This window comes from Podarcis muralis, chromosome 10 (genome assembly GCF_964188315.1).
Source record: "Podarcis muralis chromosome 10, rPodMur119.hap1.1, whole genome shotgun sequence".
NCBI lineage: Eukaryota > Metazoa > Chordata > Lepidosauria > Squamata > Lacertidae > Podarcis > Podarcis muralis.
The window spans coordinates 76405651-76425784 of NC_135664.1; the positions used below are offsets into that span (position 1 = coordinate 76405651).

The following is a 20134-nucleotide window of genomic DNA, read 5'->3' on the forward strand; positions in this document are numbered from 1 at the left end:
ATTGTTATTCATGTTTTTATACTGTATTTTATGCTGTTTTTACAATTAAGTGTTTTAAATTTGTTGTTAGCCGCCCTGAGCCCAGTTTTTGAACCGGGAAGGGCGGGGTATAAATTATTATTATTATTATTATTATTATTATTATTATTATTATTATTATTAAACAGGGCTTCCTTCAGATGTCTTCCAAATGTCATATAGTTGTTTATTTCCTTGACATCTGGAGGGAGGGCGTTCCACAGGGCAGGTGCCACTACCAAGAAGGCCCTCTACCTGGTTCCCTGTAATCTCACTTCTCTCAGGGAGGGAACTGCCAGAAGGCCCTCGGAGCTGGACCTCAGGGTCAGGGCAGAACGATGGGGGTTGAGACGCTCCTTCAGGTATACAGGACCGAGGCCGTTTAGGGCTTTAAAGGTCAGCACCAACACTTTGAATTCTGCTCGGAAACTATTAATTCATGTTCGCACATTACCTGGAGTTGCGGCAGAGTAGAAATCTTGGGGAGGGGTGCATACAAAGGGGCTGGGGGGGCCTGGAACTGGCAATGGGCCACCCATTGTGTTTCTGACAGAAGTAGGGGAGAGAGAAGAGGTGGAAGAGAAAGAGAGAACTCTCCCTGCCCTCTTTCCCCTCTTCTTCATTCCCCCCCAAGTGTGGCTACTACCCACAATGGCTCTGCCCTGCAATGCTCCTGGATGGCAGTCGCTGGAAACCACACGAGGGAAGAGTTGCTCTTGTGCTCGGATCCTGACTGCATTCCCTCCAACAATCCTCCAATGGAATAGGGACATCCTGCTCTACATCAGTATCCCTGCTGGTTAGTTGCATTTATTGATTTGGGGTTTGCTTTTTCCCTCGGGCTTCCCTAAATGCAATAACATCAACTTCACTGGACTGTGAAATCTACTCAGAGTTGAGAGTGGATTTCATGCTCTTTATGCAGCTCATAGTGGTGAGGAGGAAAGGAAGTTCCCCCAGAATGTCTGCTTTATATACATTATTTACACAATGGGCCCCACGTGATTGGCTAATTCCGGGATTCACCTGTAGGTCAATCAGGTTGCGGATTCACTTCCACCTGGAGCTGGATTGGGTGGCTCCTGCGGACCAATCAGACTGCTGCATTCTGGACCCTATTGTTCTAGGACCAATCAGACTGCTGCCTTTTGGATCCTATTCAACTCAGTACATAACAGGCTGGTCATGTTGTGCGGATGCCTGATGATCGTCTTCCAAAGCAACTTCTCTATTCCAAACTTAAAAATGGAAAGCGTAATGCTGGTGGTCAACAAAAGAGGTTTAAAGACTGTCTCAAGGCAAATCTATAAAAATGTAGTATGAACACCGACACCTGGGAAACACTGTCCTGTGAGCGCTCCAGTTGGAGAACAGCCTTGACCAAAGGTGTCCTGGGCTTTGAAGACACTTGAACTCAGGACACAAGGGAGAAACGTGCTAAGAGGAAGGCACGCTTGGCAAACCCTCACCGGGATCAACTCCCGCCTGGAAACCAATGTCCCCACTGTGGAAGGATGTGTGGATCCAGAGTTGGCCTCCACAGTCACTTACAGACTCACTGTTAAAACCATGTTTGTGGATTTGATTTTATATGTGATATAAAAAACCAGAAGGAAGGAGGGAAGTCAGCGCTTAGGAGCAAGTATAAATGTAAAATGCAACACATTATGTGTATGTGGAGTATGTAACCAGAAAACTAATAAAGATTATTTTTGGGGGGGAGAGAAGAAGAAGCAAGGAGGAGAAGCTGGTTATCTGGAGATTTGTGGTGCAGAGGGGGAAGAAAGGGGGGGAGGCGAGGGGCAAACATCTCTCCTGCCCCTGAAGGGAGCATCCTGGGTGGAGTCCCCCCCCCCCAAGGAGCAAGTTGCCACTTGTGGCAAACCAGAAAACGGCAAACCAGAAAACAAAAAAATTGACACCAGTATTTCTGTTTTGGTGTCCTTACTGGTGACAATCTCATCCTTTTCTATTGCATCTTGCAATCAGTTTTTCCTGGCCTTGTTTACCATTTTTGCCTCCCACTTGCGATAAAGAGTTTTGCGCTGCCTGTGGACTGTTAACAAAAAATAATAATAATGTTTTGTGTGTGGGAGTCTCGAGGGAAGGAGTAAACAGTTATTTGTCCTATTTCTTCTTCTTCTGGGCGTGCTGCATTCATCAGCCTTTCTAACAACTAACTGCCCCAGCCCCAAAATGACATCTCTGCTGCCGAAGATGCTTTTGTGATTCTGTCACTAGATGCTATTCTTGAAAGTTGAAATATACTTGGAGTCCTGTAGTGATTTCATGCTCTTTATTGCAGCTTGTAAAACAGTGATAGAATTGCCCCCCAAACCTCAGGCTTTTATATACCGTATTTTTTGCTCTATAAGACTCACTTTTTCCCTCCTAAAAAGTAAGGGGAAATGCGTGTGCGTCTTATGGAGCGAATGCAGGCTGCGCAGCTAACCCAGAAGCCAGAACAGGAAGAGGGATTGTTGCTTTCACTGCGCAGCGATCCCTCTTGCTGTTCTGGCTTCTGAGATCCAGAATATTTTTTTTCTTGTTTTCCTCCTCCAAAAACTAGGTGTGTCTTATGGTCTGGTGCGTCTTATAGAGCGAAAAATACGGTACATTATTTACACAGGGAGTCCCGTCTGATTGGCTGATTCTGCTTCCCTCCTGGAGCCTGATTGGTCTTTTCCTGCAATTAGTTGTTGCATAATAGGATCCTACTTGCCTATTGTTCTAGGATCCAAGCTTCGTACATAACAAAAGTGAATCAAAATAAACTCCCCCAATGGCACATGCACCCCCCTGTCAACGCCTGAGGAGAGTGTGTCAGCCAGGCTAATGGGCAGGGCGGCCTGACTCTGTGCCCAGGGCTGCCTCCTATCGGTTTCATCTGGTTCTCCACCTTTGGCTGTTCCTGGACAGGAACAACCTGACCACGGTGGTCCAGCCGTGAATCGGTTGGATCCCCTTGAAAGCCAACCAAGTTGTGCTTCTATCCCTGCCTCCTGTTATGTACTGAGTTGAATAGGATCCAAAATGCAGCAGTCTGATTGGTCCTAGAACAATAGGATTCAGAATGCAGCAGTCTGATTGGTCCTAGAACAATAGGATCCAGAATGCAGCAGTCTGATTGGTCCTAGAACAATAGGATCCAGAATGCAGCAGTCTGATTGGTCCTAGAACAATAGGATTCAGAATGCAGCAGTCTGATTGGTCCTAGAACAATAGGATCCAGAATGCAGCAGTCTGATTGGTCCTAGAACAATAGGATTCAGAATGCAGCAGTCTGATTGGTCCTAGAACAATAGGATCCAGAATGCAGCAGTCTGATTGGTCCTAGAACAATAGGATTCAGAATGCAGCAGTCTGATTGGTCCTAGAACAATAGGATCCAAAATGCAGCAGTCTGATTGGTCCTAGAACAATAGGATTCAGAATGCAGCAGTCTGATTGGTCCTAGAACAATAGGATCCAGAATGCAGCAGTCTGATTGGTCCTAGAACAATAGGATCCAAATTGCAGCAGTCTGATTGGTCCAAGAACAATAGGATCCAGAATGCAGCAGTCTGATTGGTCCTAGAACAATAGGATCCAAATTGCAGCAGTCTGATTGGTCCTAGAACAATGCAGCAGTATGACTGGTCCGCAGGAGCCACCCAATCCAGCTCCAGATGGAAGTGAATCCGCAACCAGATTGGCCTACAGGAGAATTCCGGAATCAGCCAATCAGGTGGAGCCCATTGTGTAAATAATGTATATAAAGCAGACATTCTGGGGGAACTTCCATTCCTCCTCATCACTATGAGCTGAATAAAGAGCATGAAATCCACGCTCAACTCCAAGTATATTTCACAGTCCAGTGAAGTTGATGTTATTGCATTTAGGGAAGCCCGAGGGAAAAAGCAAACCCCAAATCAATAAATGCAACTAACCAGCAGGGATACTGATGTAGAGCAGGATGTCCCTATTCCATCGGAAGAATGTTGGGGCTTCCCATGCTTCTGATCATCTCATGTCTCTCCTGCTTTTGAGAGTCATTTCGAATAGCTCCTTTAAATCTTCCTGTTGTTTTCCTTCTTCCACTGCCTCTAAGTTGTTTCCACAGGCGAGTTGAAGTAAAACGCTGTGTTTCTGTGCGGATTCATCTGGTTCTCCACCTTTGGCTGTTCCTGGCCAGGAACAACCTGACCACGGTGGTCCAGCCGTGAATTGGTTGGATGCCCTTGAAAGCTCCCTAGGTCCATAGTTCAACTGAGTGCAGAAGATGCAGCAGGAGGGCACTCTGGGGTGGCAGAGGGGACCTCCACCTTGTCCATGGGCTCTTGTGGCAGCCCTCTGCCAGCTGCTCCCCCCTCTGCACAGCCAAGGGCGGTTCCTGCACCGGCCTCAATTGCCAGCCCCGCTAATTCCCCTTGGCAGCCCTGCCAGGCTGCACGCTCCCCGCTTTCTCTCACGGGGTTCTTCTGCAGCTTGGCTAAGCAGCCCTTTCATGCCTGAGCCTCCATTGTCCGGCTGCCTCCAGCCTGTCTGCGGAGCAGGAAGTGATTTCAGGGCCTGGGATTTGCAGGCTGTCCACCCCACAGGCTGCCCAGGGGATGCCTTTGTTTCCTGAAACAGAATGCAGGCCGGCCACTCGCTTGGCAGCCCTCGCCCTCCCAGGAGGGAGCCACGAATGAATGCCCAGCAATGGACTCTGCTTCAGTAGCCACAGGACACAGGGAGGCCTCCCCCCCCAACTTGAGAATGTCAGAGGATGCAAGGGGATGTGCGGAATTCCCTGCTGCAGGATCTGGCAGTAGCCGTAACGGTGGCTGTTTTTAATTCATTCCCTCTCTTCTCTTTTTTCTCATTATGGAACTCAATGTGTTATCATGCATTATGGGGGGGGGGGGGTCCCAGGTGGTCTCCCTCCTGGCAAACACCAGACTCTGCCCTGTTTAGTTTTGACATCCAGGATTTCCAGACCCCAGAATGATCAAGGGGAAGGAGCGACGCTGCAATGAAGAAAGGCTGCAGAATTTGGGACATTTTAGTTTCGAGAAAAGGCAAGCCAGCGGTGGCATGATAGACATTTATAAAATTATTAACGGCAAGGGGAAAGTGGATGGAGGAAAGGTTTTCCTCCCTCTCTCACAACACGAGAAGTCAGGAACATCCAGTGAAGCAGAAGGTCGTAGTTTGAACCAGGCGCAGGGCCTCTACTGAATGCTAGGACTCAGCCACTGGATATAGGCTCCAATAAGGAGGAAGGCTGATCGCCTTATAAGTAAATCTAGCACTTAAATCAGCATCTTTAAAAGCAGAGACAAAGCTGAGACATCACCTTGCCAACAAAGGTCCGTATAGTAAAAGTTATGGTTTTCCCAGTAGTGATGTATGGAAGTGAGAGCTGGACCATAAAGAAGGCTGATTGCCAAAGAATGGATGCTTTTGAATTCTGGTGCTGGAGGAGACTCTTGAGAGTCCCATGGACTGCAAGAAGATCAAACCTCTCCATCCTTAAGGAAATCAGCCCTGAGTGCTCACTGGAAGGACAGATCGTGAAGCTGAGGCTCCAGTACTTTGGCCACCTCATGAGAAGAGAAGACTCCCTGGAAAAGTCCCTGATGTTGGGAAAGATGGAGGGCACAAGGAGAAGGGGAGGACAGAGGACGAGATGGTGGGACAGTGTTCTCAAAGCTACCAGCATGAGGGAGGCAGTGGAAGACAGGAGGGCCTGGCGTGCTCTGGTCCAGGGAGTCACGAAGAGTCGGACACGACTAAACAACAACAAAAGGAGGAAGGCAGTGCCTCTGAGCACGAGCAGAGTGCACAGGCAGTGGCTAAGTCCCTGGAAGACAACTCATCCCACCTGGACTCTCTGGAGACTTTTCCAGGCCTGTCAAAAGAGCTCTACATGCAGCCCCACTTGTCGTGGGGATTAAAAGAGAACGATGTACACCACCTTGAGCTCTCTGGAGAAAAAGGCAGGATATAATGGCGATTAAATAAAAATAAAATAAAATGAATGTCTGAGGCACAACGCATCCAGCTCCCAAAGGATGGCTGTGCCGCTCCTCCCCATATTTTTCCCCACCTCCAGTTCAACCCCCACCTGCCTGGTACCCAGAGATCAGGCAGCCAGACCCAAAGCAGAGAGAGAACCTCCTGTAGCATGAAGCCCTGGCTCAGACTAAGCCCTGCGCAAACACAGGACCTCTGAATTTTCCTCCCCCTCAGATTGCTCAGGGCTGGCTGGTACGTTCTGGGGTACAAGCCTCTGCCCCTGCCCCAGGCCCCGCTCCGCACGCGTCTCCCTGGCAACGCTTGGCAGGGGAAAGCGCCTGGCAACAATTACATCACCTTCCTCCTCGTTCTCCTGCCTCCCTCCCGGCTCATTGGCTGCTGCTGCTGCTCCGGCAAGAGGCCGAGAAGGGACGCCTGGAAAGAGACCACTGAGCAGCTGCCTTTTAAGAACTCCAGAAGAGCTGGCAGGATCAGGCCAGGGGCCCAGACAAGCCAGCATCCTGTTCCCAAGGTGGCTGGAGAGGCAGCCCTGAAAAATCTCAGCACCGGGTGCAACAGCTGCTGCTACTCATCACAGAATGTGGAATTGTGTTGAGATGGAGTAAGAGCAAAAGAATATGGGAAGAGGCCAATGGATCAGGCCAAGGAGGCCCCATCCTGGCCCCCGCCCTGTCCTCACAGTGGCCGACCAGATGCCCCACTGGGAAGCCCCAAAGCAGCAACTGGTGTTCAGAAGCATCGCTGCCTCAAATCGTGGAGTCAGAGTCCAGCCATCCTGGCTGTTGTTGTTTAGTCGTTTAGTCGTGTCCGCCTCTTCGTGGCCCCCTGGACCAGAGCACGCCAGGCACTCCTCTCTTCCACTGCCTCCCGCAGTTTGGTCAAACTCAGGCTGGTCTCTTCGAGAACACAATCCAACCATCTCGTCCTCCGTCATCCCCTTCTCCTTGCGCCCTCCATCTTTCCCAACATCAGGGTCTTTTCCAGGGAGTCTTCTCTTCTCATGAGGCGGCCAAAGTCTTGGAGCCTCAGCTTCAGGATCTGTCCTTCCAGTGAGCACTCAGGGCAGATTTCCTTAAGAATGGAGAGGTTTGATCTTCTTGCAGTCCATGGGACTCTCCAGAGTCTCCTCCAGCACCAGAATTTAAAAGCATCAATTCTTCGGCGATCGGCCTTCTTAAAGGTCCAGCTCTCACTTCCATACATCACTACTGGGAAAACCAACCTGGCCAGGAGCCATGATAGCCCTGCCTTCCTCTTCCATGAGTCTAACCCTCTTTTAAAGCCATCTGGGTGGGTAGCCGTCATGTGTCATGGGGAAGGGAGTTCCATAGGTTAACTCTGTGCTGTGAATAATTGAATCACAGAATTAAAGTTGGAAGGGATCATGAGCAGGGCCAGATTTAGGTCTGATGACACCCTCAGCTCCTGAACGTAACAGGGCCCTTGATGTGTCCAGCTGTCCTTTGTCAACAACAAATTGTCCCCGTTTTTTGTGTTGAATATATGCTATATGGTGATTTATGGACCTAATGGGTATCTAAAGCCATTTGTAAGCAGTCCATGCAGAATGCAGGTATTCTATATATAGAAATGAGTAAACCAGTGATATTTTAGGGAACAGGCTAGCAGGCGGGGCCCGTGACTTACATCATAGGAGCCTACACAATACAAAACATGGTTGCTGTACGTAGGTTTTGTTTTACAGTGGTACCTCAAGTTAAGAACTTAATTTGTTCTGGAGATCCATTCTTAACCTGAAACTGTTCTTAACCTGAGGTACCACTTTAGCTAATGGGGCCTCCTGCTGCCGCTGCATGATTTCTGTTCTCATCCAGAAGCAAAGTTCTTAACCTGAGGTACTATTTCTGGGTTAGCGGAGTCTGTAACCTGAAGCGTCTGTAACCCGAGGTACCACTGTATTTGTTTTTTATCTTATATTTTGGAAATGTACATCCAGTTTTTTCCCCTTTAAATTTTTTGGGGGGTCCCCAAGAGAGTGGGGCCCTAAGCTATAGCTTGTTTAGCTTATACGCAAATCCGGCACTGATCGTGAGGGTCAGCTTGCCCAATGGGACTGGGGAGACCTCAGGGTGAGGTGGGTGCAGTGAAGCCCCCCCCCCCAGCCACAAGAGGCAAGGCAAAAGCCCGGATGCCCATGGGGTGGCAGGAGACTCCCCAATGCCTTGTGGGCTCTGGTGACATTTGGCTGCTCATTCCAGGGCTGCAGCCCCGCTGGGAGATTCCCCGGCGCCAGGGGGCTCTTGCTCACGCTGGCAGCTGCCCTTCCCACCACAGCAGGTGCTGCTGCATGCCAGCCAGGGGCGATGCCAGCTTCCCCGGGGGGCAAACGAGTTTATCCAGGGACAGATTGCTCCCAGGAGAAGGAGGCGGCAGAGCTGGATCTTGAGAGTTCAGAGCGTGGCAGCGTGGCAAGGTCCCAATCCACAGCATCTCCAGGTAGGGCAACGGAAAGACCCCCTTGCCTGAGAACCCCAGGGAGAAGCTGCCAGTCAGTGTAGGCAATATTGAGTGAGATGGACCAAAGGTCCAGCTGAGTGGAAGGTGGGGTTTTTTTTTGGGGGGGGGGCATAATTCAGGGGTGGAGCATCACCCAGTTCACAGGTTCATCTCCAAAGCCACAGGCCTCCCTGGTCAGAGGCAGACCAAATGCCCCCCCAGCACCTTGCACATGCTCCAGTGTGGATGCTGCCTTGCCCATTCGTAGAACTGTACAGTTAGAAGGGACTCCCAAGGGTCATCTAGTCCTACCCTCTGGAGCAGCAGAATAAAAGATGGTGACAGCCCCTCAGAGCTCTCATAGCACATCTCAGTCTCCTCCTCCCCAGGCTACACATAATTGAAATACAGTGGTACCTCTGGTTACGTACTTAATTCGTTCTGGAGGTCCGTTCTTAACCTGAAACTGTTCTTAACCTGAAGCACCACTTTAGCCAACGGGGCTTCCCACTGCCACCGCGCCACCGCTGCATGATTTCTGTTCTCATCCTGAAGCAAAATTCTTAATCCATGGTACTATTTCTGGGTCAGCGGAGTCTGAAGTGTATGTAACCTGAAGTGTATGTAACCTGAAGTGTATGTAACCCGAGGTACCACTGTACTTTATTGTCACTTGTACATAGCCAGCTCCTTCAACCATTCCTCATCAGGCTTGGTTCCCAGACCCTTGATCATCTTGGCTGCCCTCCTCTGCACACATCCCAGCTTGTCAACATCCTTCTTAAATTGTGGTGCCCAGAACTGGACACCGTATTACAGGTGTGGTCTGACCAAGGCAGAATAGTACTATGACTTCCCTTGATCTGGACACGACTTCTGTTGATGCAGCCTAGAATAGGCTTAGCTTTTTTCGCTGCTGCATCACACGCTTGGCTCACGTTCAGCTTGTGCTCCACCAAAACCCCCAGATCCTTTTCACATGTACTGCTAGTAATCCAGGCGTCCCCCATCCTAATCTAATTTTTCCTAGAATCATAGGCTTGTCCAGGCTTGCGCCCCAGGGAGGTCACTTGGGTGCTGCTAACACAGCGGCTTGACTTCACACCCGAGACAGACGAATGGCAACAAGAATTGTAGAGCTGGAAGGGATCCTGAAGATCATCCAGCCCAACCCCCTGCAATGCAGGAATCTCAACTAAAACATCCATGGCAGATGACCACCCAACCTCTGCTTAAAAACCTCATGTAGAACCTTGGATTTCTTCCTACTGAAATCCATTTCGGGAGTTTTGGTCCAATCATGTCCTCTGGAATCCTCATTCTGCCTTCTGCGGTAGCAGAGGTTGGTGGCCGCTGCTGCCGTGGCTTGGCGGCCCTCTGCACATGCTCGGAGACCCTCTCTCCTTGAGTCCGAAGCCCTTTCCACGGTCCTCGGTCCCTCAAACGGCCTCCGCCCTGGGCTGCCCGGCGAGCCTGCGGCTGCGGCGAGGGCGGGGATGAGCGTCGGCGCGCGCGCCAGTGGATGCGCACGGAATCCGGAGTGGCTCCGCCAGGGAGGGGGCGGCCCGGGCGCTCGCCTGCCTCCTCGGCGCGCTGCTGCTGCGCGCGTCCCTCCGACGGGCGGCAGAGAGGAGGAGCCGCGGCCGGCGCTGCTGCTGCTGCTGCTGCTCGTCGCCTCCGCCTCGTCGTGCGCGGCGCCAGCCGAGGAGCCCAGCCCGAGCCAGGCGGCTGCGGCAAGAGCGCGTCCAGGTGAGCGGCTCCGGCGCGGGGCGAGGAGCGGCCGGGGCGGGAGAGCCCCCCGACGGGCGGGCGCGGCGAGCCAGAGGCGCCTTCCGTGGGGCGGGAGGGGGGCAGAGTTGGGTGCAGGCTGTGCCGGGGGCGGGCGCGGAGGGGGGGGGGAGAGGAAGGCCGGCTCTGCTGCCTAAATGCAGGCTGGAAGGGGGGGGGCTGAGTTGCCCGCAGGCGCCCTCGCAGGAGGGGAGCAGGGGGCACATCCATCCCTCCATCCCTCCTCCTGCTGAAGGGCAGGAGCCCTCCAGGATCGGGGCCCTGGGTTGGGGACAGGGCTCTCCGTCGCCCCCCCACCCAGCAAGCCCGCCTGCCCGGGACCGTCCGCGGAGCAAGGGAGCCGACGGGGCGGGCTGGCCGGGGCTGATGTGCGCGCTGCTTTTACGCGCCCGCTCTCTCTCTCTCTCCGGGTCAGCTGCGCTGCGCGGAAGATGCGCGCGGTGTGGTGCTGGGGGCTCTTTTCCCAAGAGGCCCTCTCGGCGTTCCGCTCTCTCCCCCTCCCGTGGCTTCATCTGGCAGTGCCAAACGTTCAGACGAGACGGTGCAAGGGCAGTTTGGATTCTGACTGGGTTCGAGGCGGCCAGAGTAGCCTTAGCCTCCCCTCTCATGATTCTGGTTGCGTTCTGAGAAGCGGGCGCTGCTCTTCTCTTGCATGCAGCTTGGCTGGCTGACTAGAGCCCTCTGGCTCGCCGAGGTTCCGCAGGCGCCTTGCCCAGGGGTCTGGCCTGCTTTGGGGCACGTGTGGACGCCCTCAGTTTCTCCCCCCCCTCCTTTCCCGGCATGTGGGTTGCTTTTAGGCTCTGAGGTGCTCCTTTTCACCTCGCCTGGGTCTTAAGAGTTACTGCGAGGCATTAAGGATGGCCGGACTCTGCCTCGCCAGTCGGAGGCAGCGACGCTTCTGAATGCCAGTGGCTGGAAACCGCAGGAGGGAGATTGGCTCCTCTTGGGCTCCGACCCTGCTTGCTGGTTTCCCACAGGCAGGCTGGAGGAGATGAGCCCTTGGCCGGACCCGGCAAGTTCTTCCCACGTTCTCCTTCCACACGCTGTGACAGAGAAGGAGGAGAGGAACGGAGTGGGCTTCAGATCGGCCGTAGGGGGGGGGGCACCAGCTGTCCTCTGGAAGGAGCAGGACAGCCTTTTCCATGGGGCAATTTGCACACCCACAAGCTCACATAGGGCAGAGGGAGAGGCTGTAGCAGAGCAGCCCAGAGAGGGGCATTTAAAACATGCAAAGATTCACTGGGGCCCAAAAACGCATCTGACAACCACATGGCAGGGAGGTCTCTCCCTTCAACCTGCAGGTAAGGAAGGCGGCCCCCTCCCATCTCTGGGGCAGAGGGGCTTGGGGGCTGGTTTCCTTCCTACTTGAGCCACCTGCCACCTTTCTGCCTGGGTGTTCAAAGCTCTTGCAGGCAATTTGGAACCTGCAGCTAGCCCTGAATACAGTCAGGGCCATTAACATGGATGGACTTTGCCATGCCCCTTGATTTCAATGGGTGTACTCTGAGTAGGGCTTGGGGGCAGGTGCAACCCACAGTATTTGCTCAGACCTGGGGCCTGCGTCTCTTTGTGCATGGCGGCTCCCAGTTTCTTTCCAGGCTCAACTCGGACCGCTGCTCCTTGTTGACCTTGAAATCCCTCCCCAGCTGAGAAGGGGGAGACCAGAGGGGACCCCAAAGGGTCCCCGAGGTCCATGTCATGTGCTTGTCCACATTGCACCAGGATCCTGTCTCCTGCCCTCTGAGGGGTGGCTGGAGGGATGAAGAAGGGCCTTCTTGGTGGTGGCACCGTGACTTTGCAACACTCTCACTCCTTAGGAATCTTTCCCCAGGCTTCCCAGTCCTGCAAATGCGGCTTTTCTCCTGCTGCTTCATGCCGGAAGGTTGTGAATTTCCCCTTTGCAATTTAAACTGGTTGCGTAAGGGAAAGGGCACGTGAGCAGATAATAACATCTGGTACTAAAACAAGGCAGGAAAGCAAAGTGCCACGGTTTGCATTGGGGCCTGGGATCACCAAGCATGGCCCCCCGGGCAGGCTCTGAGGACAGAAGGCATTCTGCCCATGCCCCGAAGTGCTCTTGGTGCTCTGACTTCTCCTGGCCCCATGTCTCACTCGGGAGAAGAGTTTCACCACCATTTGCCCAAAACCAAACCAGAAAGGTGGGCAGCTTCTCATACCTTCGGGACCCTGGAGCTGAAAGGAAGATGCTTCTGGGCTCAGGTGGGCCCCTGTCCCCCCCCCTCACACGCCCTGCCTGGTGTGTTCAGTGAGAGCCAGCTCCCGCCTTGCCAATGGCTCACCCAGTCCAGCATCCTGTTCTCACTGGTGCCTGTGGGAAACCAGCAAGCACAAGAGCAGCTCTCCATTCCTGCACATTCCAGCAACTGGGATTCAGAAGCACGACGGCCTCTGACTGTGGAGAGCAAAGCGTAGCCATCACAGAATCGTAGAATGGGAGGGGGCGCAAGGGTCATCTGGTCCAACCCCCCCCCCGCAAAGCAGGACTCTTTTGCCCAATGTGGAACTCGAACCCACAACCCTGAAGAGTTTCATGCCCTAGCAACTAAGCTATGTGCAGGGGCGGAGCAAGGTGGGGGCGGTAGGGGGCGAACCGCCCCAGGTGTCATTGAGGGGGCTGACATTCAGCGCATCACCCGCCCCCGACTCCCGCCTACCCCGATCCATCTGGGGAAGGGCGGGAGCTGCGGTGTCCCCCCCCCCTTCCGCCTTCGTTTATACAGCCCCGCGCTCCCGGGCTGGTGGAGGAGGCATTCAGTGAGAGGATGCGAAGGAGGCAGGCGAGCGAACAAGCAGAGGGGGGAGGGAACTCTGGAGCAAAAAGCTGAACAACTTTGGCAAACCCTGGAATCCCCCAAAAAAAGCTCAGCAAAAAGATATCAATGTGGGGGGTGGGTGACAATAAATTTTCTGCCCCGGGTACCACCTGACCCTGCTACGCCACTGGCTATAAAGGTAAAGGGACCCCTGAGCATTAGGTCCAGTCGTGACCGACTGTGGGATTGCGGCGCTCATCTCACTTTATTGGCTGAGGGAGCCGGCATACAGCTTCCGGGTCATGTGGCCAGCATGACTGAGCCGGTTCTGGCGAACCAGAGCAACGCACGGAAACACCGTTTACCTTCCCGCCAGAGTGGTACCTATTTATCTACTTCCACTTTGACGTGCTTTCGAACTGCTAGTATGGCAGGAGCAGGGACCGAGCAACGGGAGCTCACCCTGTCGCGGGGATTCGAACCGCCGACCTTCTGATCGGCAAGTCCTAGGCTCTGTGGTTTAGAGCACAGCACCACCCGCGTCCCTAGCTATAGGTGGCTATAGGTGAGCACAGCAGCTAGCAGCTACGCAGAGCTCTCTCCTGCTCCATGAATTTGCTCAATCCTCTTTGAAAACCACCCTCCTCCTCCTCTTCCTGCTCACTTTCTGCCATGGTGACTGTTGTGGGTTGTGGGTGTGCAGAGCTGTCCATGCGCCTCTTGCCGGGGCTGTGTTGTTCGCCACCCACCCAGCTCCGTGACTCAGGCGGCTTGTTGTTGAGGGTTTGGCTGGGGCTGTTTTGCTGCGAGCTGCTTAGGGGGTGGGGAGAGGGGGTTGTTTCTGTGCTTACCCTGGGATTTAGGAGCCTTGCTGACATTGGGGCCAAGGCCGGCTCCGAGAGCCAGATGCCTCGGCAGGTCTGCTCCTGTCTCTCATATTTCCGCCCTCTCTCTCTGCAACCCCTCACCTCTTGCCTGGCCCCACCGAAGAAGCAGAGGGTCCTGTCCCGTCCCCCCCCCCCAGACAAGCACAATGGGGAGTCGGGGCAGCCCACATGTGCTCTCCATTCCACATGCACACATATGTACCCGGCAGAGGGCATGCATATCATAAGAACATTAGGAGAGTCTCCTGGATCCGGCCGCATCTAGTCGAGCAAGAGAGGGGCTTCGGGTGCTGGCATTTGACTGCCCTCTGGGTGGCCCATCCTGGGTAAAAGGTAAAAAAAGGCAACTATGGGGTTGTGGCACTCATCTTGCTTTCAGGCCGAGGGAGCTGGCGTTTGTCCACAGACAGCTTTCTGGGTCATGTGGCCAGCAGGACTAAACCACTTCTGGTGTAACAGAACACTGTGGCGGAAACCAGAGCGCATGGAAATGCCGTTTACCTTCCCGCCGGAGCGGTACCTATTTATCTACTTGCGCTGGCATGCTTTCAAAGTGCTAATTTGGCAGGAGCTGGGACAGAGCAATGGGAGCTCACCCCGTCGTGTGGATTGGAACTGATTGACAAGCCCAAGAGGCTCAGTGGTTTAGACCACAGCGCCACCCGTGTCCCATGCTGGGTGTACATTGCAGAGCAGTGAGGAACTCCTCTCTCCCGAGCCCCAGGTCGGGTCGATGAAATGGGACCGGAGGAAGCATAATTTGTATGCTACCCTTCGTCCAAAGAACCCAGGGCAGGTTCACAGAACGAAACTGCAACATACCTAATGAAAACCAGAACAAACCAATGCCCTCACCTCCCAAACTGGTCCATTGACACTTCCATAAGCTCCTGGTGGGGGCTTTCAGACAGGGGGCTTCCCTCAGCCCTGCCTGGTTTTGATAGGGAGTGAACCGGGGTTCTTCTGCAGGCAATCAGGGGGGCCCTACCAGTCTGTGACTCTGTCCCAGGGCTCAGGGTGCCCCCTCTGAGCAGCACGCCTCCTCCCAGGACTCCTCCAGCCAGGGAAGGGCTGCTTCTCAGCCGCAGGACATCTGCCTTGCATGCAGAATGCCCCAGGTTCAATTCCTGACGTCTCCGGGCAGGGCTGGAGGGACTCAGTGCAGAGCAGCTTCCCATATTTCAAGCCTCACTCCAGAATGGGATTCCCTCGTCTCCTTTGAGAACGACTTGCATGCTGCCCATCCGGGTGGAAATGGCCCGTTTTCCTGGCAAAATAGGTGGAGGAAGATGCCTCGCACCCAGTGCCGGATTTACGTATAAGCTAAATAAGCTCTAGCTTAGGGCCCCACTCTCTTGGGGGCCTGCAAAAAAATTAAAGGAAAAACAAACAGGATGTACATTTCCAAAATAGAAGATAAAAAACAAATAAAATAAAACCTACATTGTGTTGTGTAGGTTCCTATGATGTGAGTCACGGGCCCCGCCTGCTCCCTAAAATATCACTGGTTTGCTCCTTTCTAGACATAGCGTGCCTACATTCTGCATGGACTTTGCATGAACTTTTCAACAATTGCTTTGATAAAATACATATTTTGTTATGTGCAAATGGCTTGAGATACCTATTAGGTCCATAAATTTCCATATAGCATATATTCGACACACAAAAAAACCTGTGACAATTTGTTGTGGACAAAGGACAGCTGGACATAGAAAGGGCCCCATTACTTTCAGGAGCTGAGGGCCTCACCAAACCTCAATCCGGCCCTGCTCGCACCCTTGGTTATTTCACAGAGCGGGGGACGTTCCCTCAGCCATGCTGGCACCCTTCTCCGTCGATGCTGCCAGGCATGTGAAGTTTGTACTGGAGGCAGCAGACGGGCCCCGACTGGGTGCAAAACGTACAAGTCGCAGCCTATTTATTTATATATCGCATTTCACAGAAACGCATCTGTGCTCAAAGCTGTTCAGAAGCAGCCACAAGCTAGAGGCCTTTCTAAGCCTTGTTTGCATATGGATGGACCGAATGCATTTTAATTCTCTGGTTTTTCCCCTTTAAAGAGCTCAACGTGGCTTGCATAGTCTTCCCTGTTTTATCATCACAACAGTCCTGTGAGGTAGGCTGGGTTGAAAGAGGCAGTGACTGCCCCCCCAAGGCCCCCCAGCAAGCTTCATGGCTGAGTGGGGATTTGAATCCTGGTCCCTCCCAGGTTCTAATCTGACACTCTAACCGCTACACCACACTGCCTCTCTGGGGACTGCCATATTTCTCCTCATTTAGTCCCCACAACAACCCTGCAATGTAGGTTAGGCTGAGACAGGCAGTGTCTGCCCCCCCCCCAGGTCCTAGTCTGACACTCTAACCATTATGCCACACTTCCCTTTCCTCCACTCTTTCCAGGCATGGCCAGCACTTTAAAGCTCTGTGTCCGAGCAGCCCCTCTTTTTTTGCTGCAGAGCTTTCCCCATGAAAACACACTCTTTAGCGCTCAGTCGGAGCAAACATCAATCCGTGGAAACCCTGAATTGCTGTTTGCTCCAGTTGAGCACTAAAGAGTGGAGGGGGGCTTGTGGGGAAAGCCCTGGAGCAAAGACGAAAATGCTTTTAAGTGCAGACTTGTGTCTGGAAAGAGTGGGGCAAAAAGGTATGTGATGCTAAACCCTGGCTGTATGGTTCCTAATATCTTTTGATTTCTGTAGAGCTGCGACCATCCCTGGGCAGGTATAGCTGGCCTGAATCTCACGGAGATGCAGTTTCGGAGGAGGAGGAGCGTGAAGACGCTGGGGGTGTGGAGCTGTCCCAGCCATCAAAGCCACCATCGTGGGCTAGGCTCCCAGGGGACGCTGCATCTTGCTAGATCAGGGGTCAGCAAACTTTTTCAGCAGGAGGCCGGTCCACTGTCCCTCAGATCTTGTGGGGGGCCGGACTATATTTTGGGAAAAAATATATGAATGAATTCCTATCCCCCACAAATAACCCAGAGATGCATTTTAAATAAAAGGCCACATTCTACTCATGTTAAAACAAGCTGATTCCTGGACCACCCATGAGCCAGATTTAGAAGGTGATTGGGCCGGATCTGGCCCTAGTCTGCCTACCCATGTGCTAGATGCTCGCAGGGTGTCCCAGCCACCCCCACCATCAGCTCCCCAGCTGGTTCCTGAGCTTTTGGAGAGCAGAAGCCAGAAAAGGGGGCTTTCCTGTCCTGGCCACTGGACCCCTGCAATGCCAACCTGGTGATGCATTGCAGCGGAGGCAAACCTGCCGTCCCGTTCTACAATAGCTTTGTAAAGAAGCATTTTGGTTTCCCTGTGAATGTCCAGGTCCTCAAACACTCTGCACTTCAATAAGGAGAAAGCCGCACTCACAGAGCTCAGGACCCTTGTGGGAAGACAGACGAACTAATGCCAGTGTACTGGAAGAAGCAAAGATCACCAGTGTTGAAGCAATGGTTCTTCAACATCAACTTCGTTGGACTGGTCATGTTGGGCGGATGCCGGGTGATCGTCTTCCAAAGCAGCTACTCTATTCCGAACTTAAAAATGGAAAGCGTAATGCTGGTGGTCAACAAGAGGTTTAAAGACTCTCTCAAGGCAAATCTAAAAAAAGGTAGTATAAGCACCGACAAACTGGGAAACACTGGCCTGCGAGCGCTCCAGTTGGAGAACAGCCTTGACCAAAAGTGTCATGAGCTTTGAAGACACTCGAACTCAGGACGCAAGGGAGAAACGTGCCAAGAGGAAGGCACGCTTGGCAAATCCACACCGGGATCAACTCCCACCCGGAAACCAATGTCCCCACTGTGGAAGGACATGTGGATCCAGAATTGGCCTCCAAGGTCACTGTTAAAACCGTGTTTATGGAAGACAATCTTACTCGGCTACGAGCGATCGAAGAAGAAGAAGAAGAAGAAGAAGAAGAAGAAGAAGAAGAAGAAGAAGAAGAAGAAGCAGCAGCAGCAGCCGTCCCATTCTGGCAGCCCTCTGTGCCTCAAAGGTGTGGCTGGTGGGGGATTTGGGGTGCTCCAGGGAGAAGCCTTCCTGCCCTCCCCCCGGGTCAGCCATAGGTCATGGGCTCAGGCAAAGAATCCTGACTTCCCGGCTTCTCTGCATGCCAGAGATAAGAGGAGCCCTGCAAAGATCTACAAAGATCTGAAAGGGGCGTTGGCTCCCCCCCCCCCCCTTTGCCTCTCAGCGCCTCCCAGCTTCTAATGGGCCCTGTTGATGCCTCAATCCTAGAAGCAGAGAATCCTCGAGCAGGGAGGAAACCCAAATGCCATCTAGTCCGTCCACCCACCCCCCGCAATACGAGCATTTCTAAGCATGGAGAAGAAATGTGCAAATCTTTAGTGAGCCTTTAGAGGGCTAATTGGATCATTTCTTCATTGTTTAAAACACTTTATGACCCGCCTGTCATCCATTTGGGTACCCAACTACCCACCCACGGATGGGGTGCAATGCGTAATCCTGCTAGCAAGACCCCCCCTCGCTTTCGGCCGTAAGAACATGAGACGAGCCTCCTGGATCAGGCCCATGGCCCCTCCTTGGGAAGTAACTGCCCCTGATCAGGGCCGGATTTGATGCGGCCCTCAGCTGCTGAAGGTCATGGGGCCCTTGATATGTCCAGCTGTCCTTTGTCCACAACAAATTGTCACTGGTTTTTGTGTTGAATAGATGCTATAGGGTCATTGATGGACCTAATACAGTGGTACCTCGGGTTAAGAACTTAAATCGTTCTGGACGTCTGTTCTTAACCTGAAACTGTTCTTAACCTGAAGCACCACTTTAGCTAATGGGGCCTCCTGCTGCTGCCGCGCTGCTGGAACACAATTTCTGTTCTCATCCTGAAGCAAAGTTCTTAACCCGAGGTACTATTTCTGGGTTAGTGGAGTCTGTAACCTGAAGTGTCTGAAACCTGAAGCGTCTGTAACCCAAGATACCACTGTACATATCTCAAGCTATTTGCATATGTTGTCATGCACCCAGTCCATTTAGAATGTAGGCACCCAATATATAGAAAGGAGCAAACCGGTGATACTTTAGGGAGCAGGCTAGCAGGCGGGGGCCATGGCTTACATCCGAGGAGCCAACACAACACAAAACACGGTTGCTGTATGTAGGTTTTATTTTATTTGTTTTTTATCTTATATTTCGGAAGTGTACATCCAGTTTTTTCCCTTTAAATTTTTTGGGGGCCCCCAAGAGAGTGGGGCCCTAAGCTAGAGCTTGTTTAGCTTATACGTAAATCTAGCACTTAAATCATCATCTTAAAAAGCAGAGACAAAGCAGAGACATCACCTTGCCAACAAAAGTATGTATAGTTAAAGCTGTGGATTCCCCAGTAGTGATGCATGGAAGTGAGAGCTGGACCATAAAGAAGGCTGATCGCTGAAGAATGGATGCTTTTGAATTCTGGTGCTGGAGGAGACTCTGGAGAGTCCCATGGACTGCAAGAAGATCAAACCTCTCCATTCTTAAGGAAATCAGCCCTGGAAGGACAGATCCTGAAACTGAGGCTCCAAGACTTTGGCCACCTCATGAGAAGAGAAGACTCCCTGGAAAAGACCCTGATGTTGGGAAAGATGGAGGGCACAAGGAGAAGGGGACGACAGAGGATGAGATGGTTGGGTGGTATTCTTGAAGCTACCAGCATGAGTTTGACCAAACTGCGGGAGGCAGTGGAAGAGCAGGCCTGGCCTGCTCTGGTCTAGGGGGTCACGAAGAGGCAGACACCGCTAAACAACTAAAAAACAACAACAAATCCAGCACTGGCCCCTGATCATTCTGCGCCCCCTCTTGCACCCATGTGTGCCCCCATACCCATAGCTTTGGGTCATTCAGGCACCTGAGCAAAAAGCGTTGGGTTGCTATCTGGGTGCCGGTTGATGGCGCGTCAAACAGGGGCTGCAGAATGGGTGCCGTCGATTGGGAAGGGTGGGTCCTTGCAGTGCTTGCCAGACCCAGCACCACAGCAGCCGTGTGTGTCCCCCTCCTCCCCAGCCCCCACCACCGGCACGTCCAGACTGTGCCGTCCGCGTGAGGCCTCCACCCGCTCCGCAAGGAACTGCTGCGCTCGGCAGAGGACTGTCAGCCCGATTGACGTCCTGCTTCTACACCTGTCGGCCGACCGGCCCCCTCGGGGAAGGGTGCCGCCGAGGTGCCAGCCTGCATTCGGCCCTGTCTCTTCACATCCCTGCCGAGCTGGTTT

The 20134-nt window shown here is 52.9% G+C and overlaps 1 protein-coding gene across 1 annotated transcript in view; it reads left to right on the plus strand.

Moving 5' to 3' along the window:
- The first annotated feature begins 10041 nt into the window (after positions 1-10041).
- Positions 10042-20134, plus strand: part of PRRT4 (proline rich transmembrane protein 4) — a 32824-nt gene continuing 22731 nt past the window's right edge. The window contains exon 1 of the mRNA XM_028746426.2: positions 10042-10227. The gene's annotated coding sequence lies outside the window, so the exon portion shown is untranslated. The remainder of the gene's footprint in view (positions 10228-20134) is intronic.